Source organism: Cervus elaphus, chromosome X (assembly GCF_910594005.1).
Source record: "Cervus elaphus chromosome X, mCerEla1.1, whole genome shotgun sequence".
In the NCBI taxonomy this organism is placed as follows: domain Eukaryota; kingdom Metazoa; phylum Chordata; class Mammalia; order Artiodactyla; family Cervidae; genus Cervus; species Cervus elaphus.
The window spans coordinates 58378053-58385418 of NC_057848.1; the positions used below are offsets into that span (position 1 = coordinate 58378053).

The following is a 7366-nucleotide window of genomic DNA, read 5'->3' on the forward strand; positions in this document are numbered from 1 at the left end:
CCCTGGCCCAGCCCTATGTTTGTGGCAGCATGGAGCTCATCAAATGAGGAGAACAAGGAGGGTGGCAACTGTGACACTTACCATCCACATGTAGGCTGAACTTCACAGGTTAAGGGCACAGTCTTCAGCCAGAATCCCATCAGTTCAGAAACCAGGCACGTGTCTGGGTTTACCAGGGACACTCTCACACTGACCAGCTGATAGACAGGCCAAAGTCTTGATCAGGCAATATATATAAGATAGTTACAGAAGGGCAGTGAACATTCAATATCATTTTCATTCAAATGTTATTCGGTCTGCCCTCAAATATTGTTGAAACACATTCAAACAAAAAAAATTAATACACAACTTTTCCCTATAAGATGTATTATGATGGTTTGAAAATCTCACATTCAGAATGCGGGAAAACAGGTACTTTCATTCCATTCATGGGTAGATTAAGTTTGGGAGACAGCTTTTGCAGGAGGTGTGCATATCTTATACAAAGTTGAGAAAGTGAATGACTTTGTGTGTGTGTCTGTGTGTGTCTGTGTGTGTTCCCGTGCACACGTGCACAGGCGCACATGCATGCTGATGGGGACACTCAAGGCCTGGGCAGAGTGAGGAGCATTCAGGACTTGGGAAGGTAGGCAAGTAGGGTGGGTCACAGGCCCACTCCTGATCCCAGGAAGAGATGCCAGGTGGTGGGGTCATTCCAACCATCCAAAAGGGAAGAACCAGAAGTATGGTACAGGCAGGCAGATCCCTGAGGATACCTGCAAGTCACCCTTAGCCAGGTGGTGAGGGATCAGGCTAGAGCCCAGTGCAGGCAGGCAGGGTAGAGGCCTGGCCCCGGGGCCCTTGGAGGGCTCCACTAGGGGCTGCCAATCGCTTGGGGCCTCCCTGAGCAGCTGCTGGATCTCAAGATGCGTCTGTCAGTTGGATTCAAGCACTCTTGGGGGAAGCCAGGGAGGTGGTCATTCTTCTCCTCCAGGTGGTCCAGACAGGCACTGACCTGGTCCAACATGCAGTTGATGGCGGTGTATACTGCTTGTCCAGCGATGCCGTCATCCTGGCCTTCGACACCCACATCCACATCCCTGTTCCACGGAGCAGCAGACAAGGCGGGCTCTTGCACCTACAAGACCCTCATGATATTGGAGTGAGGCCAGAATGGGTGTTCGGTCACCCTTTTTCTCCTGACCCTCTGTTTTGATCTGTTCTGCACACTGACACCCAAATGCTAGATTTGAAAAGCAAATTGGATCTGAATGGAGTTTACCACATCCAACCCATGCGTCCCTGCTATGGGCCACTCATCTTTTCCCCTTTATCTTTTGTACTTGATATCATTAACTCTCTTCTCCCATGAGGCCAAAATAGCGGTCTTCACTGAGAGAGCCATATTCTTTGACATTCCTGCTCCTGTGCACTTGCTCCTCCTTAATCCTTTCAACTGCCTCCTCTCTTGCCCATGTTCCACGTCAGCTCTCCTCAATACACATCTCAGCCTGGTGCAAGTTTTTTCACAGACAGGCCTGATACAGTCAACCAAATCTTCAGTACATTTTTGCCAATTTCTCTTATCAGGGCACCACCCTCGTTGTGCCTTCTGGTTAAACCAATGAGTGGACAAGGGAGTTTATCTCATTCTCATGAGGAATATCGAATATCACAGGGTCTCACCTAATGAAAAGTACTATTTCAGTGTCCCCTTATGTGCTATTGAATATTCATATGTATTGCACTGAATATTGAGCTATATTATACCAGGAGAAAATGAGCGACTAAGCTGATGAATTGGAAACTGGTGCTACAAGTTTTAAGAACAAGAGACACAGATTAAGACGTGTAAAAGTTAATCAGTCAACAAAGACATTAGCATAGATGTAAGTAATAATTGTGGAACAAAACTACTGGCAAACTGGTCAACACGTTGTGAGATGTGGATTATGTTACATGAATGGTAAGTGGAAAAAGAATCAGAGAAAGTAGACGAGTGTTGGCAGAGCTAGCATGGGAAAGTCTCCAGAAAGGAGGTTGTATTTGACCAGAGACCTGCCTGGTGATAAGGTAACAGTCCTAGTTAGTGTGTGTTAGTTACTGGTCTAAATGCTTGTCATGAACTCACCAAGGGTCATGGCAGCCTGATGACAGAGTTCTTATTAGGATCCTCACTCGACTGATTAGGAAACTGAGGCACAAAACAACGAAGGATATTCAGCTGGTAGGAGGAATAATTGTGGTATGAATCCCAAGAGCATACCTCAATCCCATGTACTGTACACAGTAGGTAAGAAGATATGATTTTCCTCAGACAGACCATGAATGTGGAATGAGGTATCAATGAGACAAGAATGAAAGGCAGGCCTTTTCTGGTGGTCCAGTGCTTAAAACTCAGTGCTGTCACTGCTGTGGGCCCAGGATCAGTCCCCTGGTCAGAAAACTAAGAGCCCATAAACTGCGCAGTTAGACAAGAGAAAAATGAAAAAGAATGAATGTTGGCCACAGATCGAGGAGACACTGGTGATCTGAAAGATAGGACCTGTGTGGTAGTGGTCATTGTATGCCAGGGATTGAGAGGGTCCAGCATGTACCCATCTGCTGATGCCAGTCAGAGCAACAAGCCTAGGAACACATGGGAAAGACTTGGCAGATCCTGGGGCAGGATTCACATCAATGGCCCCAGTCTTATCTGTCTTCCCTCCCCATGTGGATTCATCATCCGTTACTGATTACTGGACAAGGCCTGCAAGAGCTCTCCTGCCCTCTGGATCATTGTCAGAGGCTCACCTGACAACCCCAGTTCTAGAAGAGCTCACCTGTAAGCTTTCTCTGGGCTTGCAAAGGAACAGCTAATCTAGTGGAAAAGAAACTCCTCTGAGCCAGTATCTGGCTGTTTGTTTCTGGTATCTTAGTTTCCTCACTCATAGTTTGGAACTAATTTTCATGTATTTGATTTTCCTGTTTCTTCCGAATTCTATTTGAGGACTATGAAGCCAAGTCTAACAGCCGCAGCTGGATGCGATGTTCCAGATTTAACAGTCAGAGTTATTCAAGGAAACAGAACCAATAAGAGACATTTTATATCTATCTGTCTGTTTATCTATGTCTATCTATACCTATCTATCTATCTGTATATTGGCTGTTCGTTTAGTCACTAAGTCATGTCCGACTCTTGTGACGCCATGGACTGTAGACCGCCAGGCTCCTCTGCCCGTGGGATTTCCAGGCAGGAATACTGGAGTGGGTTGCCATGTCCTTCTCCAGGGGATCTTCCTGACCAAGGAATCAGGCCTCGGTCTCCTGCATTGCAGGCAGATTCTTTACGAACTGAGCTATGAAGGAAGCCCATATATATATGTATACATATATCTATCTATCTATATATCTTGAGGTTTATCTTGAGTTTAGTTCCCTATTTATGGAGGCTGAGAAATTCCACAATCTCCTGCTTACAAGGTATAAAACCAGGAGAGCCAGTGGTATAATTCAGTCCCACTCTGAAGGCCTGTGAACCAGGGGGGCTGGTGGTGTGAATCCAAGTTGAGGAGAAGGAGAAAACGAGGAGACTCGTTCTATCTCAAGGAGTGAGATGGGGAAAAAACAGGGAATAATTTTTCCTTTCTCTGCCTTTTGTTCCATTTGGACCCTCAACGGATTGGATGATGCCTACCCACATTGGGGAAGGCCTTCTCTTTCACTAAGTCACCGATTCAAATGCTCATCTCGTCCAGAAACACCCTCACAGGTACAACCGGAAATAATGTTTAATTTGGACGCTCCATGACAAGTCAAGGTGGCATGTAAAATTAGCCATCACAGTGGGTAGGGCCACGTCATGGACTGCTGCATAACACTGTGCACACCACGCAGCCTCAGATACCGTCCTAAAGGATCTCTCCCACGGGAAGGACAGTGCTGGCATCAGATCATCTTTCCTCGGAGCACTGTGCACTGTGACCACGCAGTCCAGCTAAGGGACCCAGTGGCTATGTGGTCCACACACCATGTGGAGTGTAGATGAGTTCAACACTCAAGGTAGTCACGCCTAGGGGAAACTGCACCTTCTTGTTTGTACAACTTACAATTTGAGAGCAGGTGCAGAAATCTCTCAGCAAGAGGCTTCCTGGAAAGAAGTGGGCTCCAGTCTCATTTTGTATAACTGTGAAGCTTAGTGACATTTGCAGCAGAGATATGAAATCCTCATTACTTTCTTCCTATAGCAATAGGAGAAATAACTCTTGTGGTTGGGGTGGGAACATGAATTCAGGAAAAGAGCTAGGGAAGTGATTTATGCCTGGGCCATATAGGAAGGACAATATTTTCACAGACAGAAAAGCAGGAAAGGATATGGAATTCTTGAAAAGGGTGGTACCAATCCTAGCAAGCTTCTAAGAGTTAGCCTGTTGTCAGTGTTCCCTCGTCTTCCCCAAATGTCTGTAACCTGAACTGACTTGCAAAATATCCAAGTGCAAACCTTGGGTCCCTCACACCACGAACAGCCCTGTACTATCTGACCCCAGGGCTCAGAAACAGTCCTCTGCATCTCTGCTCTGATACATCTCCATGTCCGTATCTCATATGAAGAACTCACATTTTGCCTGGAAGGAGTAAAACCTGGAAGGCTTCCTGGAGAGGGATGGAATTGACCTAGGCCTGGGTAACTTGAACGTGCATGCTTTCCAAAGTCTAAGATGACATGAAACAAAGCACAAGGTATGTGCAAGGGCCTAAGAAGTAGAGCTAGGCGTAGAGGGATGGACAGGGATATAGAAAGACATAGGAATAGGAGCAGAGATTTCATGACGTCAGCCGGGCCTTGGCAAATGGACAGTTTCCCACCAGTAGACCTCCCTGAGAGGAATGGCCAAACTCCCCGTCAATCATTGCAGGCCCAGCAATGACGATGTTGGGAGGCGGGGGCGTGAAACGTTGTGGAAGAAACCCTAGCGCGTGCCTAAGCTCTTGACTGTCTTGACTGTTCTGTGGGGGCTTCCGTAGACCGTTTTCCTCGGTTAGGATTTAACATGGCGGCTCCCTTTCCGGAGATCGCAGATGTGTAAGTTTTACTAACTTTATTCGTATCTGGCCGTCTGTGGTGTGATTTGGAGAGTCGGGTAGATGGTGTGCCCTATGGACACTTTGACAGACGTGTCTGCGAGCTCCTGGGTGGATGGCGGAGAGGATCTCTCAGGCACTTCCGGGTTTGGTGTTGGGCATTATTGTACCAGCATGATGAAACTTGAAGAAGACGTTCTTTGTTTAAAAGTGGGTCTCAGAGCCTCCTTCCCAATTGTGGTCTTACTGCTTTGTCGTGTTTGCGGCTTAAAGTGAGGAAAGGGCGGGATCGTTTGGCTGGGTGGGTGGGGGTGCCAGACAGTCTGACTGGTGAGGGGCGGCCGCCATGGAGCTGATTCTGCTTTCTATTGTAGGGCGTTTGGGGTGGATATATCGTTGCCGGGGCTTGCTTCAAATGTTGATCTTGGCCATTTTGGTGACCTTTCTTAACCATTGAGGGTCTTTCTGTTCTTTCCTACGTGAAACGAGACAGTAAGGCTCTGAGGGATCGTGTGTGGTGTTAGGACAGCTGACGGCCCTTGGCTGCCTTGGTGTTTTGTGGATCAGGGGAAGGGGAAGTTTGCCCCAGCCACTCATGTTACGAGCTTCCAGCTTACCTAATTTTCCTGCAACTGTGTTAGGCTGTCCATCTGTAAGCAAGTCTCCTTGTAGATCTGTATAATCACTGTTTCCTTCAGGACCTGGTGATGGCAAAATCGAGTACTGGCCAGCCGATGGGCCTGTAAGGAGAAGAGAGTGGACCCGGAATTACCTGTCCAGACCTGGCAGATGAGTAAGTGCAACCTTATGTTCTGTGGGGCCACAAATCCTGGGAGGAGGGTAGCATCCATCCCGTCAGCTGCAACATTTTTTAACATGGTGTTGAAATGTCTTCCCTGGGTCTCTAAGATAGGAACTTGCAACAATGTCAGGATCACTCCCTGAGCGCTGCTCAGACACTATGTTTATAATCGATGTCTTTAACTAGTCAGTGGCATCTTGTTCCAGTTCAGCATGAGTGCCATTATTACAGACATACTGAATTTAATAGAATGTCACCTTTCCAAAAAGCCTGATCTTGCCATCTTCACATCAGAGTTCGGATCTGTCTTTTTATCCTTTTGGATAACACTTTTAATGCCAGGCAGAAGCAGGCTGGACTGGATGGGATAGTGAAAATCAAATTTCAGGAATCCAGAGACTGTGGGAGTGCTGTTTTTTTCAGGTAGGGGAACATGGATTTGAATGTAATTTCAAGCCAGCTCTATTTAGGAAAGGGGAGAAAGATGAGGCCTGTACACCAAGTGAGTGGCAGAGAATGATAGTCTCCCAGTCTATCCCCACTATAAGTGTGTGGGCATTTACTTTGCAGGGGTCCTGGAGATGTAGGCTAACAATTCAAGTAATATGCAGGTCAAGACTTCATTAAATATTTACCCTTCTGCCATTTGTAGGGGAGGGGGGCGGGGGGCACAATACTGTTATTTTTTGCCTTGCAGATGTTGCTGAGACAGTGCATCGTGTTTCATTAAAAGTAAATTTTAGTGTCTGAGTCTGACTCTTTCTTACTATCATCTTTGAGCCTCAATTTCCACATTTGCCAAATGGGAATCACACCTTGCTCTCATGGATATCTCTTGTATGTTCTTGTAAAGTGCTCAGCACAAAGGAGGTACTGAAGGGATTAGCACACAATTTACAGAATATGGGAACAGATCACTGTGGCTTCATTTAGCTCGTCTCCCTACCTGTGCAGGCCCCCATTTCAACCAAACATTTGTTTCCTTTCACAGGGCCAGCAAATTTCCTCAGATGTTACAGGGCTTCTGTTTGGAAACCAGCCTTTTAAATCCTGCTGTGATGCCAAGAGATAGCCCAGCAACTCATACCTTGCCTTACTCTGAGCCACTTTCTTGTGTGACCATCTCTGACGCCTTATGCTGAAGCTGATCTGGCTCAGCACCAAAGTTCTGGCACCAAGACGGTGCTTGTTAACTGGCAGTGCCGAAAAGGTCTCCTCGCTTTCATTGTCTGTGTAAACTTACTTCTTTTCTGGGCAGTGGTTAATTTGTTGAAAAATCTCTGGAAGAGTTTTCACAGTTGGGGTGGGGGGAAAGCGCTAAACAGAAATTTGAACTCTTCTAAGGTGCATTCCAAGACACTTCTAAGCTCCAGTTTCATAGAAACCTCGGGCTCCTGTGTTGCTTTATTAGCATGGGTTTTATCCAGAAGGTGGCATCACAGAACCTGAATTTCATTCACTGAAGGTTAAAAGACAATCCACATTTCTTTGTGATTGGAAACTAAAGTATGTAGTTTTATGAGA

The 7366-nt window shown here is 46.5% G+C and overlaps 1 long non-coding RNA gene across 1 annotated transcript; it reads left to right on the plus strand.

Moving 5' to 3' along the window:
• Positions 1–4909: 4909 nt before the first annotated feature.
• On the plus strand, positions 4910–7098 carry LOC122690853. Its single transcript, XR_006340125.1, has 3 exons — positions 4910–5041; positions 5739–5833; positions 6834–7098. It is a non-coding gene; the product is annotated as an uncharacterized LOC122690853 (long non-coding RNA).
• The last annotated feature ends 268 nt before the right edge of the window (positions 7099–7366 follow it).